Source organism: Diadema setosum, chromosome 3 (assembly GCF_964275005.1).
Source record: "Diadema setosum chromosome 3, eeDiaSeto1, whole genome shotgun sequence".
Classification (NCBI taxonomy): Eukaryota; Metazoa; Echinodermata; class Echinoidea; order Diadematoida; family Diadematidae; genus Diadema; species Diadema setosum.
In genome coordinates this window covers 32551864-32570284 of record NC_092687.1, presented here as the reverse complement: position 1 = coordinate 32570284, position 18421 = coordinate 32551864, and the positions used below count along the sequence as shown (strand labels likewise).

At 39.5% G+C, this 18421-nt stretch overlaps 1 protein-coding gene across 1 annotated transcript in view; it reads right to left on the bottom strand.

Annotated features, from left to right (window-relative positions):
- Positions 1–18421, bottom strand: part of LOC140246789 (uncharacterized) — a 246896-nt gene that overhangs the window by 88546 nt on the left and 139929 nt on the right. The gene's annotated exons all lie outside the window — the stretch shown is intronic.

Below are 18421 nucleotides of genomic sequence, written 5' to 3'. Positions count from 1 at the left end.
CGGTCGATTCGCATCAAAAGACGTGAGTTTCGGCTCCAGGGGCTTTATTTGTCACTCTACTAAAAGTAATTAAAGTTAAAAATTGAAGTTCATCGGTAAATTCACCAATATGACCAAACCGCACTCTACTGTCGCCTCACCACACTCTACTGTCGCCTCGTTTTATGTGTATAACGCATAGGCATTAGAAGAGCATTTGATAATAAGATGTTGTCACTTTTAACGGTCGAATCGCTTCAAAAGACATGAGTTTCGGCTCCAGGGGCTTTATTTGTCACTCTACTAAAAATAGTCAGTGTTAAAAATGCAAGTTCATCGGTAAATTCACCAATATGACCAAACCGCACTCTACTGTCGCCTCACCACACTCCACTGTCGCCTCGTTTTATGTGTATAACGCATAGGCATTAGAAGAGCATTTGATAATAAGATGTTGTCACTTTTAACGGTCGAATCGCTTCAAAAGACATGAGTTTCGGCTCCAGGGGCTTTATTTGTCACTCTACTAAAAATAGTCAGTGTTAAAAATGCAAGTTCATCGGTAAATTCACCAATATGACCAAACCGCACTCTACTGTCGCCTCACCACACTCTACTGTCGCCTCGTTTTATGTGTATAACGCATAGGCATTAGAAGAGCATTTGATACTAAGATGTTGTCACTTTTAACGGTCGAATCGCTTCAAAAGACGTGAGTTTCGGCTCCAGGGGCTTTATTTGTCACTCTACTAAAAATAATTAATGTTAAAAATTGAAGTTCATCGGTAAATTCACCAATATGACCAAACCGCACTCTACTGTCGCCTCACCACACTCTACTGTCGCCTCGTTTTATGACTATATAACGCATAGGCATTAGAAGAGCATTTGATACTAAGATGTTGTCACTTTTAACGGTCGAATCGCTTCAAAAGACATGAGTTTCGGCTCCAGGGGCTTTATTTGTCACTCTACTAAAAATAATTAATGTTAAAAATTGAAGTTCATCGGTAAATTCACCAATATGACCAAACCGCACTCTTCTGTCGCCTCACCACACTCTATTGTCGCCTCGTTTTATGTGTATAACGCATAGGCATTTAAATAGAAGAGCATTTAATACTAAGATGTTGTCACTTTTAACGGTCGAATCGCTCCAAAAGACATGAGTTTCGGCTCCAGTGGCTTTATTTGTCACTCTACTAAAAATAATTAATGTTAAAAATTGAAGTTCATCGGTAAATTCACCAATATGACCAAACCGCACTCTACTGTCGCCTCACCACACTCTACTGTCGCCTCGTTTTATGTGTATAACGCATAGGCACTAGAAGAGCATGTAATACTATAGATGTTGTCATTTTTAACGGTCGATTCGCATCAAAAGACGTGAGTTTCGGCTCCAGGGGCTTTATTTGTCACTCTACTAAAAATAGTCAGTGTTAAAAATGTAAGTTCATCGGTAAATTCACCAATATGACCAAACCGCACTCTACTGTCGCCTCACCACGCACTACTGTCGCCTCGTTTTATGTGTATAACGCATAGGCATTAGAAGAGCATTTGATCCTAAGATGTTGTCATTTTCAACGGTCGAATCGCTTCAAAAGACATGAGTTTCGGCTCCAGGGGCTTTATTTGTCACTCTACTAAAAATAATTAATGTTAAAAATTGAAGTTCATCGGTAAATTCACCAATATGACCAAACCGCACTCTACTGTCGCCTCACCACACTCTACTGTCGCCTCGTTTTATGTGTATAACGCATAGGCATTAGAAGAGCATTTGATAATAAGATGTTGTCACTTCTAACAGTCGAATCGCTTCAAAAGACATGAGTTTCGGCTCCAGGGGCTTTATTTGTCACTCTACTAAAAATAGTCAGTGTTGAAAATGCAAGTTCATCCGTAAATTCACCAATATGACCAAACCGCACTCTACTGTCGCCTCACCACACTCTACTGTCGCCTCGTTTTATATGTATAACGCATAGGCATTAGAAGAACATTTGATAATAAGATGTTGTCACTTTTAACGGTCGAATCGCTTCAAAAGACATGAGTTTCGGCTCCAGGGGCTTTATTTGTCACTCTACTAAAAATAGTCAGTGTTAAAAATGCAAGTTCATCGGTAAATTCACCAATATGACCAAACCGCACTCTACTGTCGCCTCACCACGCACTACTGTCGCCTCGTTTTATGTGTATAACGCATAGGCATTAGAAGAGCATTTGATACTAAGATGTTGTCACTTTTAACGGTCGAATCGCTTCAAAAGACATGAGTTTCGGCTCCAGGGGCTTTATTTGTCACTCTACTAAAAATAGTCAGTGTTAAAAATGCAAGTTCATCGGTAAATTCACCGATATGACCAAACCGCACTCTACTGTCGCCTCACCACACTCTACTGTCGCCTCGTTTTATGTGTATAACGCATAGGCATTAGAAGAGCATTTGATAATAAGATGTTGTCACTTTTAACGGTCGAATCGCTTCAAAAGACATGAGTTTCGGCTCCAGGGGCTTTATTTGTCACTCTACTAAAAATAGTCAGTGTTAAAATGCAAGTTCATCGGTAAATTCACCAATTCATTATGACCAAACCGCACTCTACTGTCGCCTCACCACACTCTACTGTCGCCTCGTTTTATGTGTATAACGCATAGGCATTAGAAGAGCATTTGATACTAAGATGTTGTCACTTTTAACGGTCGAATCGCTTCAAAAGACGTGAGTTTCGGCTCCAGGGGCTTTATTTGTCACTCTACTAAAAATAATTAATGTTAAAAATTGAAGTTCATCGGTAAATTCACCAATATGACCAAACCGCACTCTACTGTCGCCTCACCACACTCTACTGTCGCCTCGTTTTATGTATATAACGCATAGGCATTAGAAGAGCATTTGATACTAAGATGTTGTCACTTTTAACGGTCGAATCGCTTCAAAACACATGAGTTTCGGCTCCAGGGGCTTTATTTGTCACTCTACTAAAAATAGTCAGTGTTAAAAATGCAAGTTCATCGGTAAATTCACCAATATGACCAAACCGCACTCTACTGTCGCCTCACCACACTCTACTGTCGCCTCGTTTTATGTGTATAACGCATAGGCATTAGAAGAGCATTTGATAATATTAAGATGTTGTCACTTTTAACGGTCGAATCGCTTCAAAAGACATGAGTTTCGGCTCCAGGGGCTTTATTTGTCACTCTACTAAAAATAGTCAGTGTTAAAAATGAAAGTTCATCGGTAAATTCACCACTATGACCAAACCGCACTCTACTGTCGCCTCACCACACTCTACTGTCGCCTCGTTTTATGTGTATAACGCATAGGCATTAGAAGAGCATGTAATACTATAGATGTTGTCATTTTTAACGGTCGATTCGCATCAAAAGACGTGAGTTTCGGCTCCAGGGGCTTTATTTGTCACTCTACTAAAAGTAATTAAAGTTAAAAATTGAAGTTCATCGGTAAATTCACCAATATGACCAAACCGCACTCTACTGTCGCCTCACCACGCACTACTGTCGCCTCGTTTTATGTGTATAACGCATAGGCATTAGAAGAGCATTTGATACTAAGATGTTGTCACTTTTAACGGTCGAATCGCTTCAAAAGACATGAGTTTCGGCTCCAGGGGCTTTATTTGTCACTCTACTAAAAATAATTAATGTTAAAAATTGAAGTTCATCGGTAAATTCACCAATATGACCAAAAAGCACTCTGCTGTCGCCTCACCACACTCTACTGTCGCCTCGTTTTATGTGTATAACGCATAGGCATTAGAAGAGCATTTGATAATAAGATGTTGTCACTTTTAACGGTCGAATCGCTTCAAAAGACATGAGTTTCGGCTCCAGGGGCTTTATTTGTCACTCTACTAAAAATAGTCAGTGTTAAAAATGCAAATTCATCCGTAAATTCACCAATATGACCAAACCGCACTCTACTGTCGCCTCGTTTTATGTGTATTATGCATAGGCATTAGAAGAACATTTGATAATAAGATGTTGTCACTTTTAACGGTCGAATCGCTTCAAAAGACATGAGTTTCGGCTCCAGGGGCTTTATTTGTCACTCTACTAAAAATAGTCAGTGTTAAAAATGCAAGTTCATCGGTAAATTCACCAATATGACCAAACCGCACTCTACTGTCGCCTCACCACACTCTACTGTCGCCTCGTTTTATGTGTATAACGCATAGGCATTAGAAGAGCATTTGATACTAAGATGTTGTCACTTTTAACGGTCGAATCGCTTCAAAAGACGTGAGTTTCGGCTCCAGGGGCTTTATTTGTCACTCTACTAAAAATAATTAATGTTAAAAATTGAAGTTCATCGGTAAATTCACCAATATGACCAAACCGCACTCTACTGTCGCCTCACCACACTCTACTGTCGCCTCGTTTTATGTGTATAACGCATAGGCATTAGAAGAGCATTTGATACTAAGATGTTGTCACTTTTAACGGTCGAATCGCTTCAAAAGACATGAGTTTCGGCTCCAGGGGCTTTATTTGTCACTCTACTAAAAATAGTCAGTGTTAAAAATGCAAATTCATCCGTAAATTCACCAATATGACCAAACCGCACTCTACTGTCGCCTCACCACACTCTACTGTCGCCTCGTTTTATGACTATATAACGCATAGGCATTAGAAGAGCATTTGATACTAAGATGTTGTCACTTTTAACGGTCGAATCGCTTCAAAAGACATGAGTTTCGGCTCCAGGGGCTTTATTTGTCACTCTACTAAAAATAATTACTGTTAAAAATTGAAGTTCATCGGTAAATTCACCAATATGACCAAACCGCACTCTTCTGTCGCCTCACCACACTCTATTGTCGCCTCGTTTTATGTGTATAACGCATAGGCATTTAAATAGAAGAGCATTTAATACTAAGATGTTGTCACTTTTAACGGTCGAATCGCTCCAAAAGACATGAGTTTCGGCTCCAGTGGCTTTATTTGTCACTCTACTAAAAATAATTAATGTTAAAAATTGAAGTTCATCGGTAAATTCACCAATATGACCAAACCGCACTCTACTGTCGCCTCACCACACTCTACTGTCGCCTCGTTTTATGTGTATAACGCATAGGCACTAGAAGAGCATGTAATACTATAGATGTTGTCATTTTTAACGGTCGATTCGCATCAAAAGACGTGAGTTTCGGCTCCAGGGGCTTTATTTGTCACTCTACTAAAAATAGTCAGTGTTAAAAATGCAAGTTCATCGGTAAATTCACCAATATGACCAAACCGCACTCTACTGTCGCCTCACCACGCACTACTGTCGCCTCGTTTTATGTGTATAACGCATAGGCATTAGAAGAGCATTTGATCCTAAGATGTTGTCATTTTCAACGGTCGAATCGCTTCAAAAGACATGAGTTTCGGCTCCAGGGGCTTTATTTGTCACTCTACTAAAAATAATTAATGTTAAAAATTGAAGTTCATCGGTAAATTCACCAATATGACCAAACCGCACTCTACTGTCGCCTCACCACACTCTACTGTCGCCTCGTTTTATGTGTATAACGCATAGGCATTAGAAGAGCATTTGATAATAAGATGTTGTCACTTCTAACAGTCGAATCGCTTCAAAAGACATGAGTTTCGGCTCCAGGGGCTTTATTTGTCACTCTACTAAAAATAGTCAGTGTTGAAAATGCAAGTTCATCCGTAAATTCACCAATATGACCAAACCGCACTCTACTGTCGCCTCACCACACTCTACTGTCGCCTCGTTTTATATGTATAACGCATAGGCATTAGAAGAACATTTGATAATAAGATGTTGTCACTTTTAACGGTCGAATCGCTTCAAAAGACATGAGTTTCGGCTCCAGGGGCTTTATTTGTCACTCTACTAAAAATAGTCAGTGTTAAAAATGCAAGTTCATCGGTAAATTCACCAATATGACCAAACCGCACTCTACTGTCGCCTCACCACGCACTACTGTCGCCTCGTTTTATGTGTATAACGCATAGGCATTAGAAGAGCATTTGATACTAAGATGTTGTCACTTTTAACGGTCGAATCGCTTCAAAAGACATGAGTTTCGGCTCCAGGGGCTTTATTTGTCACTCTACTAAAAATAGTCAGTGTTAAAAATGCAAGTTCATCGGTAAATTCACCGATATGACCAAACCGCACTCTACTGTCGCCTCACCACACTCTACTGTCGCCTCGTTTTATGTGTATAACGCATAGGCATTAGAAGAGCATTTGATAATAAGATGTTGTCACTTTTAACGGTCGAATCGCTTCAAAAGGCATGAGTTTCGGCTCCAGGGGCTTTATTTGTCACTCTACTAAAAATAGTCAGTGTTAAAATGCAAGTTCATCGGTAAATTCACCAATTCATTATGACCAAACCGCACTCTACTGTCGCCTCACCACACTCTACTGTCGCCTCGTTTTATGTGTATAACGCATAGGCATTAGAAGAGCATTTGATACTAAGATGTTGTCACTTTTAACGGTCGAATCGCTTCAAAAGACGTGAGTTTCGGCTCCAGGGGCTTTATTTGTCACTCTACTAAAAATAATTAATGTTAAAAATTGAAGTTCATCGGTAAATTCACCAATATGACCAAACCGCACTCTACTGTCGCCTCACCACACTCTACTGTCGCCTCGTTTTATGTATATAACGCATAGGCATTAGAAGAGCATTTGATACTAAGATGTTGTCACTTTTAACGGTCGAATCGCTTCAAAACACATGAGTTTCGGCTCCAGGGGCTTTATTTGTCACTCTACTAAAAATAGTCAGTGTTAAAAATGCAAGTTCATCGGTAAATTCACCAATATGACCAAACCGCACTCTACTGTCGCCTCACCACACTCTACTGTCGCCTCGTTTTATGTGTATAACGCATAGGCATTAGAAGAGCATTTGATAATATTAAGATGTTGTCACTTTTAACGGTCGAATCGCTTCAAAAGACATGAGTTTCGGCTCCAGGGGCTTTATTTGTCACTCTACTAAAAATAGTCAGTGTTAAAAATGAAAGTTCATCGGTAAATTCACCACTATGACCAAACCGCACTCTACTGTCGCCTCACCACACTCTACTGTCGCCTCGTTTTATGTGTATAACGCATAGGCATTAGAAGAGCATGTAATACTATAGATGTTGTCATTTTTAACGGTCGATTCGCATCAAAAGACGTGAGTTTCGGCTCCAGGGGCTTTATTTGTCACTCTACTAAAAGTAATTAAAGTTAAAAATTGAAGTTCATCGGTAAATTCATCAATATGACCAAACCGCACTCTACTGTCGCCTCACCACGCACTACTGTCGCCTCGTTTTATGTGTATAACGCATAGGCATTAGAAGAGCATTTGATACTAAGATGTTGTCACTTTTAACGGTCGAATCGCTTCAAAAGACATGAGTTTCGGCTCCAGGGGCTTTATTTGTCACTCTACTAAAAATAATTAATGTTAAAAATTGAAGTTCATCGGTAAATTCACCAATATGACCAAACCGCACTCTGCTGTCGCCTCACCACACTCTACTGTCGCCTCGTTTTATGTGTATAACGCATAGGCATTAGAAGAGCATTTGATAATAAGATGTTGTCACTTTTAACGGTCGAATCGCTTCAAAAGACATGAGTTTCGGCTCCAGGGGCTTTATTTGTCACTCTACTAAAAATAGTCAGTGTTAAAATGCAAGTTCATCGGTAAATTCACCAATTCATTATGACCAAACCGCACTCTACTGTCGCCTCACCACACTCTACTGTCGCCTCGTTTTATGTGTATAACGCATAGGCATTAGAAGAGCATTTGATACTAAGATGTTGTCACTTTTAACGGTCGAATCGCTTCAAAAGACGTGAGTTTCGGCTCCAGGGGCTTTATTTGTCACTCTACTAAAAATAATTAATGTTAAAAATTGAAGTTCATCGGTAAATTCACCAATATGACCAAACCGCACTCTACTGTCGCCTCACCACACTCTACTGTCGCCTCGTTTTATGTATATAACGCATAGGCATTAGAAGAGCATTTGATACTAAGATGTTGTCACTTTTAACGGTCGAATCGCTTCAAAACACATGAGTTTCGGCTCCAGGGGCTTTATTTGTCACTCTACTAAAAATAGTCAGTGTTAAAAATGCAAGTTCATCGGTAAATTCACCAATATGACCAAACCGCACTCTACTGTCGCCTCACCACACTCTACTGTCGCCTCGTTTTATGTGTATAACGCATAGGCATTAGAAGAGCATTTGATAATATTAAGATGTTGTCACTTTTAACGGTCGAATCGCTTCAAAAGACATGAGTTTCGGCTCCAGGGGCTTTATTTGTCACTCTACTAAAAATAGTCAGTGTTAAAAATGAAAGTTCATCGGTAAATTCACCACTATGACCAAACCGCACTCTACTGTCGCCTCACCACACTCTACTGTCGCCTCGTTTTATGTGTATAACGCATAGGCATTAGAAGAGCATGTAATACTATAGATGTTGTCATTTTTAACGGTCGATTCGCATCAAAAGACGTGAGTTTCGGCTCCAGGGGCTTTATTTGTCACTCTACTAAAAGTAATTAAAGTTAAAAATTGAAGTTCATCGGTAAATTCATCAATATGACCAAACCGCACTCTACTGTCGCCTCACCACGCACTACTGTCGCCTCGTTTTATGTGTATAACGCATAGGCATTAGAAGAGCATTTGATACTAAGATGTTGTCACTTTTAACGGTCGAATCGCTTCAAAAGACATGAGTTTCGGCTCCAGGGGCTTTATTTGTCACTCTACTAAAAATAATTAATGTTAAAAATTGAAGTTCATCGGTAAATTCACCAATATGACCAAACCGCACTCTGCTGTCGCCTCACCACACTCTACTGTCGCCTCGTTTTATGTGTATAACGCATAGGCATTAGAAGAGCATTTGATAATAAGATGTTGTCACTTTTAACGGTCGAATCGCTTCAAAAGACATGAGTTTCGGCTCCAGGGGCTTTATTTGTCACTCTACTAAAAATAGTCAGTGTTAAAAATGCAAATTCATCCGTAAATTCACCAATATGACCAAACCGCACTCTACTGTCGCCTCACCACACTCTACTGTCGCCTCGTTTTATGTGTATTATGCATAGGCATTAGAAGAACATTTGATAATAAGATGTTGTCACTTTTAACGGTCGAATCGCTTCAAAAGACGTGAGTTTCGGCTCCAGGGGCTTTATTTGTCACTCTACTAAAAATAGTTAGTGTTAAAAATGCAAGTTCATCGGTAAATTCACCAATATGACCAAACCGCACTCTACTGTCGCCTCACCACGCACTACTGTCGCCTCGTTTTATGTGTATAACGCATAGGCATTAGAAGAGCATTTGAAGATTTTGTTCGCAAAAACCGATAAGTCCATTTTTGAAGATTCTGAAGTACGGTCTCTGTCATATAGTACAAAATAATACCTTTTAAATGATGTATTAGTCACTACAAATAAAGGTACGTTTGTGAAGTTATGGTCAAAAGAAGCAAAAATTATCTTATTATTCTCTTTATTTTTCTTGACCTTTAATCGCAAATATCTCCATTTGGCAAATATGGACTTATTGGTTTTTGCAAACAAACTCTTCATTTGATACTAAGATGTTGTCACTTTTAACGGTCGAATCGCTTCAAAAGACATGAGTTTCGGCTCCAGGGGCTTTATTTGTCACTCTACTAAAAATAGTCAGTGTTAAAAATGCAAATTCATCCGTAAATTCACCAATATGACCAAACCGCACTCTACTGTCGCCTCACCACACTCTACTGTCGCCTCGTTTTATGTGTATTATGCATAGGCATTAGAAGAACATTTGATAATAAGATGTTGTCACTTTTAACGGTCGAATCGCTTCAAAAGACATGAGTTTCGGCTCCAGGGGCTTTATTTGTCACTCTACTAAAAATAGTCAGTGTTAAAAATGCAAGTTCATCGGTAAATTCACCAATATGACCAAACCGCACTCTACTGTCGCCTCACCACGCACTACTGTCGCCTCGTTTTATGTGTATAACGCATAGGCATTAGAAGAGCATTTGATGCTAAGATGTTGTCATTTTCAACGGTCGAATCGCTTCAAAAGACATGAGTTTCGGCTCCAGGGGCTTTATTTGTCACTCTACTAAAAATAGTCAGTGTTAAAAATGCAAGTTCATCGGTAAATTCACCAATATGACCAAACCGCACTCTACTGTCGCCTCACCACACTCTACTGTCGCCTCGTTTTATGTGTATAACGCATAGGCATTAGAAGAGCATTTGATACTAAGATGTTGTCACTTTTAACGGTCGAATCGCTTCAAAAGACGTGAGTTTCGGCTCCAGGGGCTTTATTTGTCACTCTACTAAAAGTAATTAAAGTTAAAAATTGAAGTTCATCGGTAAATTCACCAATATGACCAAACCGCACTCTACTGTCGCCTCACCACACTCTACTGTCGCCTCGTTTTATGTGTATAACGCATAGGCATTAGAAGAGCATTTGATAATAAGATGTTGTCACTTTTAACGGTCGAATCGCTTCAAAAGACATGAGATTCGGCTCCAGGGGCTTTATTTGTCACTCTACTAAAAATAGTCAGTGTTAAAAATGCAAGTTCATCGGTAAATTCACCAATATGACCAAACCGCACTCTACTGTCGCCTCACCACACTCCACTGTCGCCTCGTTTTATGTGTATAACGCATAGGCATTAGAAGAGCATTTGATAATAAGATGTTGTCACTTTTAACGGTCGAATCGCTTCAAAAGACATGAGTTTCGGCTCCAGGGGCTTTATTTGTCACTCTACTAAAAATTGTCAGTGTTAAAAATGCAAGTTCATCGGTAAATTCACCAATATGACCAAACCGCACTCTACTGTCGCCTCACCACACTCTACTGTCGCCTCGTTTTATGACGATTGTGTATAACGCATAGGCATTAGAAGAGCATTTGATACTAAGATGTTGTCACTTTTAACGGTCGAATCGCTTCAAAAGACGTGAGTTTCGGCTCCAGGGGCTTTATTTGTCACTCTACTAAAAATAATTAATGTTAAAAATTGAAGTTCATCGGTAAATTCACCAATATGACCAAACCGCACTCTACTGTCGCCTCACCACACTCTACTGTCGCCTCGTTTTATGTATATAACGCATAGGCATTAGAAGAGCATTTGATACTAAGATGTTGTCACTTTTAACGGTCGAATCGCTTCAAAAGACATGAGTTTCGGCTCCAGGGGCTTTATTTGTCACTCTACTAAAAATAATTAATGTTAAAAATTGAAGTTCATCGGTAAATTCACCAATATGACCAAACCGCACTCTACTGTCGCCTCACCACACTCTATTGTCGCCTCGTTTTATGTGTATAACGCATAGGCATTTAAATTGAAGAGCATTTAATACTAAGATGTTGTCACTTTTAACGGTCGAATCGCTCCAAAAGACATGAGTTTCGGCTCCAGTGGCTTTATTTGTCACTCTACTAAAAATAATTAATGTTAAAAATTGAAGTTCATCGGTAAATTCACCAATATGACCAAACCGCACTCTACTGTCGCCTCACCACACTCTACTGTCGCCTCGTTTTATGTGTATAACGCATAGGCACTAGAAGAGCATGTAATACTATAGATGTTGTCATTTTTAACGGTCGATTCGCATCAAAAGACGTGAGTTTCGGCTCCAGGGGCTTTATTTGTCACTCTACTAAAAGTAATTAAAGTTAAAAATTGAAGTTCATCGGTAAATTCACCGATATGACCAAACCGCACTCTACTGTCGCCTCACCACACTCTACTGTCGCCTCGTTTGTGTATAACGCATAGGCATTAGAAGAGCATTTGATAATAAGATGTTGTCACTTTTAACGGTCGAATCGCTTCAAAAGACATGAGTTTCGGCTCCAGGGGCTTTATTTGTCACTCTACTAAAAATAGTCAGTGTTAAAATGCAAGTTCATCGGTAAATTCACCAATTCATTATGACCAAACCGCACTCTACTGTCGCCTCACCACACTCTACTGTCGCCTCACCACACTCTACTGTCGCCTCGTTTTATGTGTATAACGCATAGGCATTAGAAGAGCATTTGATACTAAGATGTTGTCACTTTTAACGGTCGAATCGCTTCAAAAGACGTGAGTTTCTGCTCCAGGGGCTTTATTTGTCACTCTACTAAAAATAATTAATGTTAAAAATTGAAGTTCATCGGTAAATTCACCAATATGACCAAACCGCACTCTACTGTCGCCTCACCACACTCTAATGTCGCCTCGTTTTATGTGTATAACGCATAGGCATTAGAAGAGCATTTGATAATAAGATGTTGTCACTTTTTACGGTCGAATCGCTTCAAAAGACATGAGTTTCGGCTCCAGGGGCTTTATTTGTCACTCTACTAAAAATAGTCAGTGTTAAAAATGCAAGTTCATCGGTAAATATTCACCAATATGACCAAACCGCACTCTACTGTCGCCTCACCACACTCTACTGTCGCCTCGTTTTATGTGTATTATGCATAGGCATTAGAAGAACATTTGATAATAAGATGTTGTCACTTTTAACGGTCGAATCGCTTCAAAAGACATGAGTTTCGGCTCCAGGGGCTTTATTTGTCACTCTACTAAAAATAGTCAGTGTTAAAAATGCAAGTTCATCGGTAAATTCACCAATATGACCAAACCGCACTCTACTGTCGCCTCACCACGCACTACTGTCGCCTCGTTTTATGTGTATAACGCATAGGCATTAGAAGAGCATTTGATACTAAGATGTTGTCACTTTTAACGGTCGAATCGCTTCAAAAGACATGAGTTTCGGCTCCAGGGGCTTTATTTGTCACTCTACTAAAAATAATCAATGTTAAAAATGCAAGTTCATCGGTAAATTCACCAATATGACCAAACCGCACTCTACTGTCGCCTCACCACACTCTACTGTCGCCTCGTTTTATGTGTATAACGCATAGGCATTAGAAGAGCATGTAATACTATAGATGTTGTCATTTTTAACGGTCGATTCGCATCAAAAGACGTGAGTTTCGGCTCCAGGGGCTTTATTTGTCACTCTACTAAAAATAATTAAAGTTAAAAATTGAAGTTCATCGGTAAATTCACCAATATGACCAAACCGCACTCTACTGTCGCCTCACCACACTCTACTGTCGCCTCGTTTTATGTGTATAACGCATAGGCATTAGAAGAGCATTTGATAATAAGATGTTGTCACTTTTAACGGTCGAATCGCTTCAAAAGACATGAGTTTCGGCTCCAGGGGCTTTATTTGTCACTCTACTAAAAATAGTCAGTGTTAAAATGCAAGTTCATCGGTAAATTCACCAATTCATTATGACCAAACCGCACTCTACTGTCGCCTCACCACACTCTACTGTCGCCTCACCACACTCTACTGTCGCCTCGTTTTATGTGTATAACGCATAGGCATTAGAAGAGCATTTGATACTAAGATGTTGTCACTTTTAACGGTCGAATCGCTTCAAAAGACGTGAGTTTCTGCTCCAGGGGCTTTATTTGTCACTCTACTAAAAATAATTAATGTTAAAAATTGAAGTTCATCGGTAAATTCACCAATATGACCAAACCGCACTCTACTGTCGCCTCACCACACTCTAATGTCGCCTCGTTTTATGTGTATAACGCATAGGCATTAGAAGAGCATTTGATAATAAGATGTTGTCACTTTTTACGGTCGAATCGCTTCAAAAGACATGAGTTTCGGCTCCAGGGGCTTTATTTGTCACTCTACTAAAAATAGTCAGTGTTAAAAATGCAAGTTCATCGGTAAATATTCACCAATATGACCAAACCGCACTCTACTGTCGCCTCACCACACTCTACTGTCGCCTCGTTTTATGTGTATTATGCATAGGCATTAGAAGAACATTTGATAATAAGATGTTGTCACTTTTAACGGTCGAATCGCTTCAAAAGACATGAGTTTCGGCTCCAGGGGCTTTATTTGTCACTCTACTAAAAATAGTCAGTGTTAAAAATGCAAGTTCATCGGTAAATTCACCAATATGACCAAACCGCACTCTACTGTCGCCTCACCACGCACTACTGTCGCCTCGTTTTATGTGTATAACGCATAGGCATTAGAAGAGCATTTGATACTAAGATGTTGTCACTTTTAACGGTCGAATCGCTTCAAAAGACATGAGTTTCGGCTCCAGGGGCTTTATTTGTCACTCTACTAAAAATAATCAATGTTAAAAATGCAAGTTCATCGGTAAATTCACCAATATGACCAAACCGCACTCTACTGTCGCCTCACCACACTCTACTGTCGCCTCGTTTTATGTGTATAACGCATAGGCATTAGAAGAGCATGTAATACTATAGATGTTGTCATTTTTAACGGTCGATTCGCATCAAAAGACGTGAGTTTCGGCTCCAGGGGCTTTATTTGTCACTCTACTAAAAATAATTAAAGTTAAAAATTGAAGTTCATCGGTAAATTCACCAATATGACCAAACCGCACTCTACTGTCGCCTCACCACACTCTACTGTCGCCTCGTTTTATGTGTATAACGCATAGGCATTAGAAGAGCATTTGATAATAAGATGTTGTCACTTTTAACGGTCGAATCGCTTCAAAAGACATGAGTTTCGGCTCCAGGGGCTTTATTTGTCACTCTACTAAAAATAGTCAGTGTTAAAAATGCAAGTTCATCGGTAAATTCACCAATATGACCAAACCGCACTCTACTGTCGCCTCACCACACTCCACTGTCGCCTCGTTTTATGTGTATAACGCATAGGCATTAGAAGAGCATTTGATAATAAGATGTTGTCACTTTTAACGGTCGAATCGCTTCAAAAGACATGAGTTTCGGCTCCAGGGGCTTTATTTGTCACTCTACTAAAAATAATCAGTGTTAAAAATGCAAGTTCATCGGTAAATTCACCAATATGACCAAACCGCACTCTACTGTCGCCTCACCACACTCTACTGTCGCCTCGTTTTATGTGTATAACGCATAGGCATTAGAAGAGCATTTGATACTAAGATGTTGTCACTTTTAACGGTCGAATCGCTTCAAAAGACGTGAGTTTCGGCTCCAGGGGCTTTATTTGTCACTCTACTAAAAATAATTAATGTTAAAAATTGAAGTTCATCGGTAAATTCACCAATATGACCAAACCGCACTCTACTGTCGCCTCACCACACTCTACTGTCGCCTCGTTTTATGTATATAACGCATAGGCATTAGAAGAGCATTTGATACTAAGATGTTGTCACTTTTAACGGTCGAATCGCTTCAAAAGACATGAGTTTCGGCTCCAGGGGCTTTATTTGTCACTCTACTAAAAATAATTAATGTTAAAAATTGAAGTTCATCGGTAAATTCACCAATATGACCAAACCGCACTCTACTGTCGCCTCACCACACTCTATTGTCGCCTCGTTTTATGTGTATAACGCATAGTCATTTAAATAGAAGAGCATTTAATACTAAGATGTTGTCACTTTTAACGGTCGAATCGCTCCAAAAGACATGAGTTTCGGCTCCAGTGGCTTTATTTGTCACTCTACTAAAAATAATTAATGTTAAAAATTGAAGTTCATCGGTAAATTCACCAATATGACCAAACCGCACTCTACTGTCGCCTCGTTTTATGTGTATAACGCATAGGCATTAGAAGAGCATGTAATACTATAGATGTTGTCATTTTTAACGGTCGATTCGCATCAAAAGACGTGAGTTTCGGCTCCAGGGGCTTTATTTGTCACTCTACTAAAAGTAATTAAAGTTAAAAATTGAAGTTCATCGGTAAATTCACCAATATGACCAAACCGCACTCTACTGTCGCCTCGTTTTATGTGTATAACGCATAGGCATTAGAAGAGCATTTGATACTAAGATGTTGTCACTTTTAACGGTCGAATCGCTTCAAAAGACATGAGTTTCGGCTCCAGGGGCTTTATTTGTCACTCTACTAAAAATAATTAATGTTAAAAATTGAAGTTCATCGGTAAATTCACCAATATGACCAAACCGCACTCTGCTGTCGCCTCACCACACTCTAATGTCGCCTCGTTTTATGTGTATAACGCATAGGCATTAGAAGAGCATTTGATAATAAGATGTTGTCACTTTTTACGGTCGAATCGCTTCAAAAGACATGAGTTTCGGCTCCAGGGGCTTTATTTGTCACTCTACTAAAAATAGTCAGTGTTAAAAATGCAAGTTCATCGGTAAATTCACCAATATGACCAAACCGCACTCTACTGTCGCCTCACCACACTCTACTGTCGCCTCGTTTTATGTGTATTATGCATAGGCATTAGAAGAACATTTGATAATAAGATGTTGTCACTTTTAACGGTCGAATCGCTTCAAAAGACATGAGTTTCGGCTCCAGGGGCTTTATTTGTCACTCTACTAAAAATAGTCAGTGTTAAAAATGCAAGTTCATCGGTAAATTCACCAATATGACCAAACCGCACTCTACTGTCGCCTCACCACGCACTACTGTCGCCTCGTTTTATGTGTATAACGCATAGGCATTAGAAGAGCATTTGATACTAAGATGTTGTCACTTTTAACGGTCGAATCGCTTCAAAAGACATGAGTTTCGTCTCCAGGGGCTTTATTTGTCACTCTACTAAAAATAATTAATGTTAAAAATTGAAGTTCATCGGTAAATTCACCAATATGACCAAACCGCACTCTGCTGTCGCCTCACCACACTCTACTGTCGCCTCGTTTTATGTGTATAACGCATAGGCATTAGAAGAGCATTTGATAATAAGATGTTGTCACTTTTAACGGTCGAATCACTTCAAAAGACATGAGTTTCGGCTCCAGGGGCTTTATTTGTCACTCTACTAAAAATAGTCAGTGTTAAAAATGCAAGTTCATCGGTAAATTCACCAATATGACCAAACCGCACTCTACTGTCGCCTCACCACGCACTACTGTCGCCTCGTTTTATGTGTATAACGCATAGGCATTAGAAGAGCATTTGATACTAAGATGTTGTCACTTTTAACGGTCGAATCGCTTCAAAAGACATGAGTTTCGGCTCCAGGGGCTTTATTTGTCACTCTACTAAAAATAATCAATGTTAAAAATGCAAGTTCATCGGTAAATTCACCAATATGACCAAACCGCACTCTACTGTCGCCTCACCACACTCTACTGTCGCCTCGTTTTATGTGTATAACGCATAGGCATTAGAAGAGCATGTAATACTATAGATGTTGTCATTTTTAACGGTCGATTCGCATCAAAAGACGTGAGTTTCGGCTCCAGGGGCTTTATTTGTCACTCTACTAAAAATAATTAAAGTTAAAAATTGAAGTTCATCGGTAAATTCACCAATATGACCAAACCGCACTCTACTGTCGCCTCACCACACTCTACTGTCGCCTCGTTTTATGTGTATAACGCATAGGCATTAGAAGAACATTTGATAATAAGATGTTGTCACTTTTAACGGTCGAATCGCTTCAAAAGACATGAGTTTCGGCTCCAGGGGCTTTATTTGTCACTCTACTAAAAATAGTCAGTGTTAAAAATGCAAGTTCATCGGTAAATTCACCAATATGACCAAACCGCACTCTACTGTCGCCTCACCACACTCCACTGTCGCCTCGTTTTATGTGTATAACGCATAGGCATTAGAAGAGCATTTGATAATAAGATGTTGTCACTTTTAACGGTCGAATCGCTTCAAAAGACATGAGTTTCGGCTCCAGGGGCTTTATTTGTCACTCTACTAAAAATAGTCAGTGTTAAAAATGCAAGTTCATCGGTAAATTCACCAATATGACCAAACCGCACTCTACTGTCGCCTCACCACACTCTACTGTCGCCTCGTTTTATGTGTATAACGCATAGGCATTAGAAGAGCATTTGATACTAAGATGTTGTCACTTTTAACGGTCGAATCGCTTCAAAAGACGTGAGTTTCGGCTCCAGGGGCTTTATTTGTCACTCTACTAAAAATAATTAATGTTAAAAATTGAAGTTCATCGGTAAATTCACCAATATGACCAAACCGCACTCTACTGTCGCCTCACCACACTCTACTGTCGCCTCGTTTTATGTATATAACGCATAGGCATTAGAAGAGCATTTGATACTAAGATGTTGTCACTTTTAACGGTCGAATCGCTTCAAAAGACATGAGTTTCGGCTCCAGGGGCTTTATTTGTCACTCTACTAAAAATAATTAATTTTAAAAATTGAAGTTCATCGGTAAATTCACCAATATGACCAAACCGCACTCTACTGTCGCCTCACCACACTCTATTGTCGCCTCGTTTTATGTGTATAACGCATAGTCATTTAAATAGAAGAGCATTTAATACTAAGATGTTGTCACTTTTAACGGTCGAATCGCTCCAAAAGACATGAGTTTCGGCTCCAGTGGCTTTATTTGT